Source organism: Globicephala melas, chromosome 11 (assembly GCF_963455315.2).
Source record: "Globicephala melas chromosome 11, mGloMel1.2, whole genome shotgun sequence".
NCBI classification, from domain to species: Eukaryota; Metazoa; Chordata; class Mammalia; order Artiodactyla; family Delphinidae; genus Globicephala; species Globicephala melas.
The window spans coordinates 81,718,119-81,731,098 of record NC_083324.2 but is presented as its reverse complement, the minus strand read 5'-3'; the positions used below and the strand labels follow the sequence as shown (position 1 = coordinate 81,731,098).

The 12,980-nt window shown below is 41.3% G+C and overlaps 3 non-coding genes across 3 annotated transcripts; 2 read left to right on the top strand and 1 right to left on the bottom strand.

Moving 5' to 3' along the window:
- The first annotated feature begins 910 nt into the window (after positions 1-910).
- Positions 911-992, top strand: TRNAS-AGA (transfer RNA serine (anticodon AGA)). Its single transcript has one exon. It is a non-coding gene; the product is annotated as a tRNA-Ser (tRNA).
- A 314-nt stretch (positions 993-1,306) lies between these two features.
- Positions 1,307-1,379, top strand: TRNAR-ACG (transfer RNA arginine (anticodon ACG)). The gene has a single exon. It is a non-coding gene; the product is annotated as a tRNA-Arg (tRNA).
- Positions 1,380-3,973: 2,594 nt separating this feature from the next.
- TRNAW-CCA (transfer RNA tryptophan (anticodon CCA)) lies at positions 3,974-4,045 on the bottom strand. The gene has a single exon. It is a non-coding gene; the product is annotated as a tRNA-Trp (tRNA).
- Between the last annotated feature and the right edge of the window lie 8,935 nt (positions 4,046-12,980).

Genomic DNA, 12,980 nt, shown 5'->3' with positions numbered 1-12,980 from the left:
GATGCCTATTGACATGCAAAAAGAAATAACTAGGACAATTGTGTCCAATTCTGGAGCCCAGAAGAGAGGTCTGGGCTGGAGATAATTTTCAATCCATCACACATAAGCTGTGGTTTATCCATCATGCCCTGTCCTTCTTCTGTTCATGGAATGAAGCTGTTGATGAAAAACAAAATCTTCTACTCGCACATTAATACAACCACATGCATACACATACAGATAAGATTGTGATAATGGTTGTGTAGTTTCAGAAAAGTGGAGATCCTGGGGTTATGTTCTTGCTTTGGAGGTGGTCTTTGCAAATATTTTTAAACATTATCCATAGAGTATCAGATAAAGTTGTTTTTCCTCTTGTGAGAAAAGGCCCCGTGCAATGAAGTGGATCTGATTCTCAGAAATATTTTCTAATTTCCTATTTTATTCAAAAATATTCTATCTACTGCTTTAAAATATTTTTAGCTTTACAGAGAGACAGAAGATGGGGTTCCCTGTAGAACATTTTGATAGATCCTCATTCTTGAATTTTAAAATGAGGGTTACAATAGCTGCTGACATTTGTTGAGCCCTTACTATATTCCAGGCACTAGACTAAATGTCTGAAGACATAGGGTACCTGTAAGGAGCAGCTTTGTCGGATTATTTATTGAGGATAAATCTCCTGAGATAAATCTTCAAAAATAGGGATTTTTGAAGTATTGCAATATATGGTGATTTGCTTTCTAGAAAAGACCAAAGAGCATTCTCAGTTTACCACATGCTGGAATTGAAGTTGGTTGAATCCTCTTCGGTTCCATCAACTATTAATAGAACTTAGCCTCCTCTGTTTTGCCCTTTTTAATTACTAAATACTGAAGTAGCTTAGAATAAATGATATATAGTAACATGAAGAAGAATAAATATGCTCGTGTGTGTAGTCGTGGCCGAGTGGTTAAGGCGATGGACTAGAAATCCATTGGGGTCTCCCCGCGCAGGTTCGAATCCTGCCGACTACGCTTTGTCTTCTTTACAACGTTCAAGGTCTGTGTATCCTACCTGCCTGGTAGGACTGACCTTCAAGTTACTTTTTAAAATATTAAACATTCTCTCAGACCTTTTACAAGCTACATCAAAACAGAGTTCGCATAGACCACGAAGGAATCCTACTGCATGAGTGAGAAAGAAGAACCAGTAAGACTTTCTTTTAGTTCAGTTCTGAGGTTTTGAGGTTCGCAAGCTGAAAGGAAAGATTTCACACATTCATATTTAGAGCAACAGTAATGCCGCTACTTCCTTTTTCTAAAAGTGTAAGCCACCCATCGCCGCGGTTGGGCCAGTGGCGCAATGGATAACGCGTCTGACTACGGATCAGAAGATTCCAGGTTCGACTCCTGGCTGGCTCGTCACTTTTGTAACTCTTCGAAGTTCCACAAATTCCCATCTTTCCCAGGCCTCTGCGTTAATTTTTTTTAATTTAAAAATGTATTTATTTTATAATATCACTTTATACAAAATGACAAAAATGTTAATAAACAGACTTCAGCTATAGTTCGCTACTCTTCTTTTACATACACGCATTTTCTTTAAATCACATCCCTAAACTGATTGTTTTCGAAGCTGATGAATCCTTACATTAGATGTGTGAGGGAAATTAAAAGAGACCTTTCAAATGCATCATTCTTTTGAGAGTTAAGATTGGAAGTCTCACAAAGAGAAGACTTCTAGATAGCAATTTTTTCTTCTCTCTTTTTTTAAGATTTAGTTTTTTAGATCAGTTACTGGTTCACAGCAAAATTGAGAGGAAAGCACACACACCTTCACACATGCATATCCTCCCCCATTATCAACAGAGCAGGTACATTTGCTACAATCGATGAATCTACTATGGACCAAAGTCCACAGTTTTCATTATTGTTTGCCCTCAATGTTGTACATTCTATGGGTCTGAACAAATGTAGAATGACATGTACCCAGCGTTACAGTATCACGCAGAGGATTTTCACTGCCTGAAAAATCCTCTGTGCTTTGCCTATTCATCCTTCTTCCCCTCACCAACCCCTAGCAACCAATGATCATTTTACTGTTTCTATAGTTTTGCCTTTTCCAGAATGTCATATATTGGAATGATACAGTATGTAGCCTTTCAGATAGGCTTGTTTCACTTAGTAATATGCATTTAAGTTTCCTCCATGTTTCTCATGGCTTGGTAGCTCATTTCTTTTTAATGCTGAATAATATTCCATTGTCTGCACGTACCACAGTTTATCTATCCATTCACCTACTGAAAGGCATCTTGGTTGCTTCCAAGTTTTTGCAATTACGAATAAAGCTGTTATAAACATCTGTGTGCGGGTTTTTGTGTGGACGTAAGTTTCAACTCCTTTGGGCAATCTAACAAGGAGGGCAATTGCTGGATGGTATGAATTGCCAAACCATCTTCCACAGTGGCTCTAACATTTTGCATTCCCACCAGCAAAGAATGAGAGTTCCTGTTGTTCCTCCTCCTCACCAGCATTTGGTGTTCAGTGTCCTGGATTTTGGCTCTTCTAATAGATGCGTAGTGGTATCTCATTGTTGTATTAATTTGTATTCTTCTCAAGATATATGCTTTTCATATGCTTAAAAAATGGGCCAAAGATCTCAACAGACACCTCACCAAAGAGGATGTACAGAAGGCAAATTTTCTTAATAAACTCTCTTCTCCCAAAGGTCTCTTCAGGAGGAAAAGTAACCGCCTTTAGCAGAGGATGGTTTCGATCCATTGACCTCTAGGTTATGGGCCCAGCACGCTCCCGCTGCGCCACTCTGCGGTAAACAAACACAGCCGCACACAGACGCGCGCACGCGCGCACACACACACACACACACACACACACACACACACACCCTCACATAATTAGTATTCAGCTTTTTTCAGACTTTTTTTTTCCCAACCTGCAGAATTAAATGTGTTCTCGCTCTGTCTCTCTCTCTGTTTCTGTCTCTCTTTCTCTTCCCCCATACCAGGAATCTGTCTTGTGTGATGTGATGGCCAAGGCCCTGAACTAACTACTAAGCATAGGGCTAATAAGAAATGGATAAAGATTACTTTGGATACTCTTCCCCATGCACAAAGGCATGCTTAGATGTAATGTCTGTTACTAGGTGCTATGTGAATGTGTACATTACATCTATAACAAAATATCTGCTGATATTCCATGTCATGTTTTAAAGTCATTCTGTTATACAAAATAATAGGCTCTGATGAAATAACTGTGCTTTCCCTTTCTTCCATGCTGTCATGTGACCGTTCATAATCTGTTGGAGGGTTCTCGAGTCCCAGGTAAGAAAAAATGCACATTCCTGTACATTTTTTTTTAACATAGAGTTTTAGGGGGTTCAGGGAACTTCTAGCCCAGAGGATTAACTTTCTCTGATGTAATGGTTCATTTCCTCTAGTCTCAATTTGGCAAAAGAAAACAAACCAAACAAAAAACTACGTTCAGGTTTTCTGCAAGCGGAAATGAACTGACTCTTTCCATGGTTTGCAGGAGCAGGGGAATCGCAGAGAGCCACGAATCCGCTCGCTATGTAAGCTCTCTAGCGAGGAAAAGCTGACCCAGGTGTGAAGCAGGTGAGCTGAGGTCACCCCCTCGAATCTGACTAGTTGTCTGAGAAGATCTGCTAAGCTTCTGACGGTTAGAGAGAGACGTGGGTCAGGAGATGGGTCGGGGAGCACAGAAGTGAGCGTGGAGAGAAGGCTGGGAGTTAGTGAAGAGTGAAATTCAGAACGTTTGCAATGAAAGAAAAATGTCTTTTGCAACAAAAGAATAAAAATGTCTTTATGGGCCCAGAGAAAAACCCCCAAAGCACGTAACAGTAGTGTACACCTACGTATTTATTTACTTTCTAAAGGTGTCTTAAGGGTATCCAACTTTGGAGAAAGCAGGGAAGGAATTTTTGTCGTTCTCTACGTTTCACTTCATAGACCAGTACACCCCACAGACACTAAAACAGTTGACCCCGACGTGATTTGAACACGCAACCTTCTGATCTGGAGTCAGACGCGCTACCGTTGCGCCACGAGGTCCTGCGGGAGCCCCCCTTTTCCTTTACCTGTCAACCTGATCTATGAAATTAATCATCTGTACCAAGTAAGTGAAGTTTAATTGTGCCGCATCCCATCTGCGCGACAGCGGCGTCTCCTTACACCCGCTCTTGTCCTTAGTTGAAATGATCGATTTCATACTGCGAGAGTTCTTTCTAATCTGATCACTGGATCTGAAACTGCCCCTAAGAAGAGGAGGAAATCTTTTTTGCCGGAGGAAGCAAGTGATCCCGCCACCATGGTTTGACTGGTTAAAGCGCCTGTCTGGGAAACTGCAGGCGGGTTTCGAATCTCAATGAGATTTTTTCCCCAGATGTAAATAAGGGAGAGGTCGCTTTGAACTCCTAGAAAAAGATATTCTGAAAAATGAATCCTGAGCTCTGGACCCATTTTTCAAGATTAAGAACTGGAAATTTTAATTTTCAGAGAGAGGTGTGTCTGTTTTCCAGTAGTGGATCATTTTTCAGAATATCCTGTCCAGTAGTCTCAAAATTGTGTACCTCTGATTCTCCTTATCTCTTTTCCTTGCTTTTCCTAGGCTAGGTGCTGCATACTATGTATCAGCATCTAGTATACCATATATTTTACTTATATATTTATTGATTACCTATTGAAAATAACTAAACTAAAAGCTAAGGCACAGCCTCTTTGGGGGCCCGTCTGAGAGGTTAGCTTGCCCTCCACATAACATATCCTCTTTGGCTACCACAGCCACCTCACCATAGCATGGCTACCACTCCCTGCTAAGAACAAACACCAGGAAGTTGACCCAGAGGGATGGTGGCCTCTCTAAGAAATCAGACTCTCAGACTTGATATGTGTCCCTCATTTTGGTTGTGGATCCCCTGTGACACAGAACACGTGATAAATTATTGCAGCAGAGGCTGCTAGAGTAGTTATCAAAGTCTGTTTCCTTTTCTTGGAAATACAATTGTCTTGGTCTGTTTGGGGTGCTATCACAAGATATCATAGGCTAGGTGGCTTAAACAAAAAAAACATTTCTTTCTCACAGTTCTGGAGGCTGGGAAGTCCAAGATCAAGGCATTAGCAGTTCAGTATGGCTGTGTCCTCACGTGGTGGCAGGGGCCAGGGAGTCCTCTGGGGTCTCTTTTATAAGGACACTAATCCCGTTCATGAGGGTTCCACTGAATCACCTCCCGAAGAAGGCCCCACCTCCAAATACCATCACACTGGGGATTAGGTTTCAACATATGAATTTGGGGGGAGACCCAAACATTCAGTCTAAACTCCATTTCCTAGCCTCCCTTGCAATTAGTTTCGGCCATGTGGCTGAGATCTGGACAATGGAATGTGGAAAGAATTGTAACCGGCCAGTTTGAAACTTTAAAGCTTGACCCAGGAAAGCCTCTCCTTGGGGGGTTCCTCTCTATGTCCCTTTGCTTCTATCTGTCAAACGCAGAGGACTCCATGGTCCTAGACTCCAAAGTCACACGGTAGTCTCTCAGCGACCATGTGAAGACCAGCCAGACAATCTGCACTAAATGTTGCCTGAGAGAAAAACATTTATTGAGGTGAAAAACTGAGATTTATGGGGGTTTTTTTATGGTTTTTTTATGGGTGCTATAAAGCAGCTGGTATCACTAATACAATACTGTTTTACTATTGCTTGCTTATTAATGTCCCATATTTTAGTGCTTAACTCTAAATATCATAATTACATCTTTCTCATAATACACCAAGTGATAAATGGGAGTCATTGGCACACACATGCTACACATATGGCAGAAAATACACAAATTTCTCCAAAATTCTAAAAATTATTACCTCGTTAATAATGTATAATTATTTTGTAAACTAATTTAGGATTCTTCCTGCACTTCACTTCCTCACCTTATAAATCCAAGCTGGGCAGAAATATAGAAACGTGCAACTAGAGATTATCATACTAAGTGAAGTAAGTCAGAAAGAGAAAGACAAATACCGTATGATATCACTTATATGTGGAATCTAAAATATGACACAAATGAACCTAATTATGAAACAAAAACAGAATCACAGACATAGAGAACAGACTGGTGGTTGCCAAGGGAGAGGGGGTTGGGAGAGGGATGGAGTGGGAGGTTGAGGTCAGCAGATGTAAGCTTTTATATATAGAATGCATAAACAACAAGGTCCTACTGTATAGCACAGAGAACTATATTCCATAGCCTATGATAAACCATAATGGGAAAGAATATTTTTGAAAAAGAATGTATATATATATGTGTGTGTGTGTGTGTGTGTGTGTGTGTGTGTGTGTGTGTATAACAATGACTTTGCTATACAGCAGAAACTAACACATTGTAAATCAACTATACTTCAATGAAAATATATTGATCAAGAAAAAATAAAGCTTTGTACACATTAAAAAAAAAGAAATGTAGAAATGGCTAGTGGTGCTCTGCAAATGTTATACTACCCTAAAATTCTCATAATAATGTGGACTTCATATTAGGTATGACTTTACTTTAGACTGACTTTCCAATTTCTTCTGACTCCAATCAAAACAAATACTTTTCTTAAGTGCCCTTCCATTTCCACATTCATTTCTCACTGGGCTATTGAGGCTCCTGGTCATCCCAGGCAGTGGTATGTTGATATGCTTAATAACCAGCTCTCCAGGGAAAAACACTGTTCTGGTATAGATTCTCCTACCATAGCTGACTCAAGCTACAGCTGTGAAGTCACTGAAATCATTGAATGTTGAGCTAGGTAGAGATGTGTACAGTTGGCTCCTGCAAACCAGTACAAGCTGGCTCCAGGGTCTAGTCTATCACTGCTTAGCAATAACGACAATAAGAAGAAGCTAATATTTATTTTAAGCACTTACTATGTGCCCGAAAACATTTCTCTGAATTTTCATATGGTGTTATATAATTATATTCAATCTTCTCAATATGTCTGTGAGGTTGGCGTCACAACTATTAAAAAAAAAAAAATTCCAGGAGCTGGAAGCTAAATGCCAGGACACTTGAACACAATGTTTTACAGTATCAACAATAATCAGAAAAGGCCACTCTGTTACCTGTGATAGAACAAGGTGGAGACAAGGTCCCTCCATAACTATGTCTGGAACAGGAGAGAGATAAGAATACTCTGCAATCACAGAGATAAGTAACCCCCTTTCCAGCTTAAGTGACTGTGCTTTCTGACCAGTAACAGCTCCAGCCCCACTTTAATCCTCCTTCCTCCTACATAAAGATTACTGAAATACCTACTCACTGAATTGCCCTGCTTCCTGACAACACCCAATCCATAACTGATGTCTGATTTCCTCACACCCTCCTCAGAATAATAAGCTTCTCCCAACTCCCTTTTAGCTAGATGCCCCAAGATTCCTCCAGTGTGCTCTCTCCCCAAACCTAACTTTGACTACGAGTGTATTCCTGGAGGTCTTTGGTCAGCGGACTTTAACAGTGTCAGTAACCTGACTTTTCAGGAGAGAAAATTAAAGTTTACACTTAAGAGTCCTTAGGCGTCTGTCTTTTGAGTTATGATTTCATATCAGAGATTGCCTTCCCAACCTTCAAGGAGCAGATGGTCTGGGCCATATTTAAGAGACATTGTAAGAGAGAGCAAAATGAACTGGCTGTCAGTATAGGGACTCACAGGAGGGTAATGCAGAGATTATCAACAGCAAGAAGCTGTTATGCTCCTAAAGATGGAGGGACAATGGGAAGAGGTGGTGTTAGAGCCCAGAGCGGGGGCTAGAACAGAGGATGACCCAGGGATGAGTAGCAGGAACTAGGATGCCAGAGGGAGGAGCTCTAGTCTGAGAACAGATGCAGCTGCAGCAGAAAATGCTATAGGAAGCAGAGAGATGGAGAAATGCCCTGGATTCTGCCTTCCTCCCGCATTCCAATCTTTTGTCAGTCCTCCCATTGGCTACGCCTACCCAGAAGCCAGAGGGGAAGGAAGCCTGGGAAATGTAGTTCCTTGTGGTACAGAGCAGAGCGAGAGAAGGGTAGGGGATGAACCTGACAACAGGCAACTTGACACAGTATCCACACACCCCGCCACCCCCTCAGCTATGATCAAAGTATGAAATCTACAAAAAAAATTTTTGTAATAAACCTATAAATGAATCTTCTCATTAGAGTTTGCCCTTTGGATCAATTCCTTTTAGTATGCAGTAACACTTATAAGAACTCTAGTATCACACACATTTACATTTTATATGTATTTATAGAAGTGCCTAAGTTTTATAGCATAAACATCATAGAGAACAACAAATTACAAATATTCCACTAAATAGAAAGTTTTCCTTTTTAAGATATAAGCATCCAGTATATAAAACACACAGTAGATCGCAGGTATAGAAATGCTAATAATTCACTTACGCATTTTGATTTGTATTAAATATAAAGCACTTTAACAAAGAGTCAAGCTATGATTTAAGGTCAGTTCCTTCACCAGATTTCCTTCAGTTGAGTAAATCACTTCCCAATTTTTTTGTAGAATTTTACAACCAGGCCTTGGGAAAGTTCTCAACTGTCAAGTCGTTAGATTAAAGCAGGAGTCGGCAAGCATAGTCCTTGAGCCAAATCTAGCCCATCATCTGTTTTTGTATCACTCACAGCTGTTTTTACATTTTTAGTTGGTTGAATATAAATGGAAAGAAGAAGAATATTCTGTGACACATCGAAATTATATAATATTCAAATTTTAGCGCCCATAAATAAATAAGGTTTCATTGGGACACGGCCATGTCCATTCATCTATGGCTGCAACACAAGTGTAGTTATGACAGAGACCACATGGCCAGAAAAGCCAAAAATATATAATATTCAGCCTTTTACAGAAAAAATTCCAGATCCCTCGTGTAGGCGTGGAACAATTTTCCTTTACCCTTCTAGTTTATTTTGGCTGGTCTAACCATCAAATTGTTATAAGACAGATTAACAGGAGAAAAAGAAATTTAATTTGGTGTATATGGAAGCCCCTTAGGCATAGGACCTAAGAAGTGACCAAAGCAGGCTGTTTATGTTCCTTTTTAGACACAAATAATCAATTATTTGTGAAGATTTGACAAAACACAGGGTTTTTTGCTTGGGGTAGCAAATTAATGAAGAAGTAACAAGTTTGTGTATACAGCTTTCTCAGCCTCCAGTTCCCTGTCTCCCCAGATAAGGATGTCCTCCATCCTCTCGGCATAGGGAGGATACCTTTCCATGGAAACTTTCTCAGTGAGAAAAAGGAGAGTCAGAGTATTCTTCTTGTACTGAACGTTTCTCAAGTAACTTTAATGCAAAATAATCAATATGCCACCTTGGCATGTTTGGGAGAAGGTGTAGGCAAGAAAATATTAAGAAATGTTAACTCATGTATTTATCCTTTTGCATCAGAAAACTCTGCTCGGCCTCATGCCAGAGTAAAAGTGTTCTTACAGCATTAATATGATGAGACATAAGCGCATCTTTACTTTCAAAATCATTTTAAAATATCCATGTCAAAAACTGTAATTTGAAAGTAAACTTTCGAGCCTCAAAATCCTGTCTTTTGGGTAACAAAGCAGAGCCCTGCAGGACTTGAGGCATAAAGTTTATGCCACAGACAATAATCACAGGACAGTGCTTTTCAACCTCTTTTCAACCTGCAGGTCCTGGTTCATTAATGGATTGTAAAATCAATACATTGAGTAGCGACCCACATTTTAAAAATATCAAATAGAACAAAAAGATATAAGAGCAAATGGTATCTATATAAATATGGATGCTGTCTTGAGTTACAATATAAAATGTATTTCTTACTGTGGATCACAGTAAAAAAAAAAAAAAAATCAAGATTACTTTAGAAAAAAAGATGCAGGAACCCAGTGGACCCGGCTTCCGGAGGAGCTGAGGCAGAACCACAGCGTGGAACGGAAGCTCCACTGAAGCAGGTTTCCGGGTCCCGCTCGGTGTGCATGTGGCTGAGAGGCGCACAGTCCCCCCGGACACCTCGCCAGGATGTAGAGGAAAGACGCGGGGTTTGCGGGGTTCCACGCTGAGAAACCAGCGCACAAGGATGTAGCGGCAGATCTCCTAGTGGGCAGATATCAGTTGACAGCCAGCAACTCTTCCGGGTACCTGGACAAAGAGCTCTTCTCTTCATGCGCAAACTGACATAAAATTCCGAAAAAACGTGGAGTCCCCAAGTTAGTTGATAAAGTCCTGGACTAAGACAAAGCCCACTGACTTAGATGTAGCCCGATTTGGCTAAGGTCCTGCCACTAAGCAGAAAAGGGCTGGGGACTGAGATATACCTCAGTTTATATTGTATATTAAATAAGCATACAGAATTAACTCCTGAATTTGTGGCCTACAGAATCCTAATCTATTCATGGGACCTTCTAAATCTTTTATAATGTTCTTGCGGGAAAACACCACGTCTTTCGGCTTTTGGGATTCTGCACAGCACAGCCCTTGGCTTGCCTGTTTATTACCCACTCCTTTCATACTGGTAGAGAGACGGAGACTGTTTCCCAGGCACGTAGCACATGCACTGATGCATATTGGCCACCAGGAGGCGGAAAAGCCTAAAGATAATTATCAGAAGTCAGAGGTGGCGGAGGGGGCAGAAGGAGACGTGGGGGAAGGGACTAGAGCCCAGGAGAGGGAGAGGGAGGAGGAGGGAGGAGGAAAGAGCGGGGGTGGGGGGTGGAGAATGGGAAGGAAGGGGAGGAAGGAAGAAGAGGTGGCGTAGGAGGGCTGGAAGGAGGAATGAGAGGTAGAGCAGAGGAGAGGGACAAGCAAGTTACTGAAGGGAAAAAATAATTTTCTGGACAGCGGTTAGTGACATACATAGGGACCTTACATTTTACAACGTGTTATAGATACTGTTTCATTTTTGCCTCACAGAAACAACCCAGCTGGATAATGATTCCTACCCACATTTTTTTCTGAGATTTTTTTTTGAAGTATAGTTAATTTACAATGTTGTGTTAGTTTCAAGTTTACAGCAAAGTGATCTGGTTATATACATATATATGTATATATATTCTTTTTCAGATTCTTTTCCATTATATGTTATTACAAGATATTGAGTATAGTTCCCTGTGCTATACAATAGGTCCTTGTTGTTTATCTATTTTATATATAGTAGTATGTATATGTTAATATTGATACATTTTATTTTATCTCATCCTGAAATGTTGAGGATCAAAAAAAAATAAGCATGCTTTATACATGACAAAATGAAGAGACACATGCGAGTGGGGTATCAAGAGTAATGGACCTTTATCTTACAGTTTTATTAAATCCATTTCTGTGGTAATGCTGAAAAACCCGTCACCCATGGGTCCTCATGTCCGAGCTCAGTTGAGACAAAAAGAGCAGTACTCAAAATGTAACAAAAGTCTGCCCTCAGGGAGTGGCATGCTAGTGAGAGGGAGAGAGAAAATAAATAACATATACAATATGTCAGATGGTGACCTAAATATTATGGAGAAAAATTAAGCACAGAAGAGAGATAAAGAAAGGCAGAGGGGGCTTCCCTGGTGCCGCAGTGGTTGAGAGTCCGGCTGCAGATGCAGGGGACGCGGGTTCGTGCCCCCCCGGTCTGGGAGGATCCCACGTGCCGCGCAGCGGCTGGGCCCGTGAGCCATGGCTGCTGAGCCTGCGTGTCCGGAGCCTGTGCTCCGCAACAGGGGAGGCCACAACAGTGAGAGGCTCGCGTACCGCAAAAAAAAAAGAAAGAAAGACAGAGGAGGAGGGAGTGGTCAGGGAAGGTTTTGAGCCACCTCCTCACCTGTAAAATGTGGACAGTAGCCCTCACCTCCTAAGGTGAGGAACAAATGAGTTACAGGCCTTAGCAACTGCTCTGCAAACGTGAACAGCTCTTCTCCCGCCCTCTCTCTGACTGCTCCCTGAAAGGCTTTGACCATTTAACCCGAGGCCCGCCTCTCATGAATAATCCATCTCTCTCTTAGGCACCAGGCTTGCCTCTCCAGCTGAGGATTGTTCTGCCTAAACGTCCCCCAGGCACCTCCAACGCAAGAGGTGCTGAGCTGCCATCACCATGCATCACCTGCGCTGCCTCCTGGCTGCCCTGTCACTAGTAGTAGTAGAAGTACTACTGCCTTCCTCAGTCACCAAACCATGACCTTGGAATAAGCCAGCAAAGTCATTCTCTCTACCCCCTCCTCCAGCAGGTGCCATTTCTACCCAGAGCTGAGGCAATGGACTTTGCAGGACACAATGAAAATGTGGAGCCCGTTGTTCAAAACGCAGGGAAAGAGCCTTTAAAAATACTAAACTAGAAAGCTTTTCTCTTCCCTCTACAGTCTGTCTTTCCCTCAACTCATCATAGTGGCTTTTGTTAGTTAATACTGTTCTGAGTAAAGAAAGATTAGATTTTTAATTCTTAACGTGAATTTCACTGTCCATCTTTATAATGTGCAATGTCAGTTGTAAAGGCAAATATCAGAGCATTTAACTCCGGAGCAGAATCACTAAAATTACACCATTTGTATCTCATAGAGTGTACATGTATTTCACTCTTACCAGAACAATGGAAACCATGCACAAAACTAACTCCACTGTTTTTATTTCTCTTCTTCATATATGTACATCCTACCAACACACTCTTTGACTTATCGATAAATGAGGAAGGACTGAGAAAAAAGGAATGATGTGTTGCCCTATCTTTTCCTGACCTTCTCTGTCATCATTTTAAGCATAAGTGGTTGGCAAATACAAGGAAGTAACACACGAAAGGGTATGATAGGATTGTGTTTCTTAGGACTTCATTGGCTTTTTTTGCATCTGAAGCAAAGTTTGCTTCAAAAGGGAAGCATGGTCCCTAGGGGCTGTCAGCGCCGCATTTACTCAGTTGTATGTGTAACTTGCTTACCTTGTACTCACTCTGAGTCTCACTGAATTCACACGCTTCGTGGGCCCCCCGGAATTCTGTGCTCATGGGGCATCACAAAGACTGT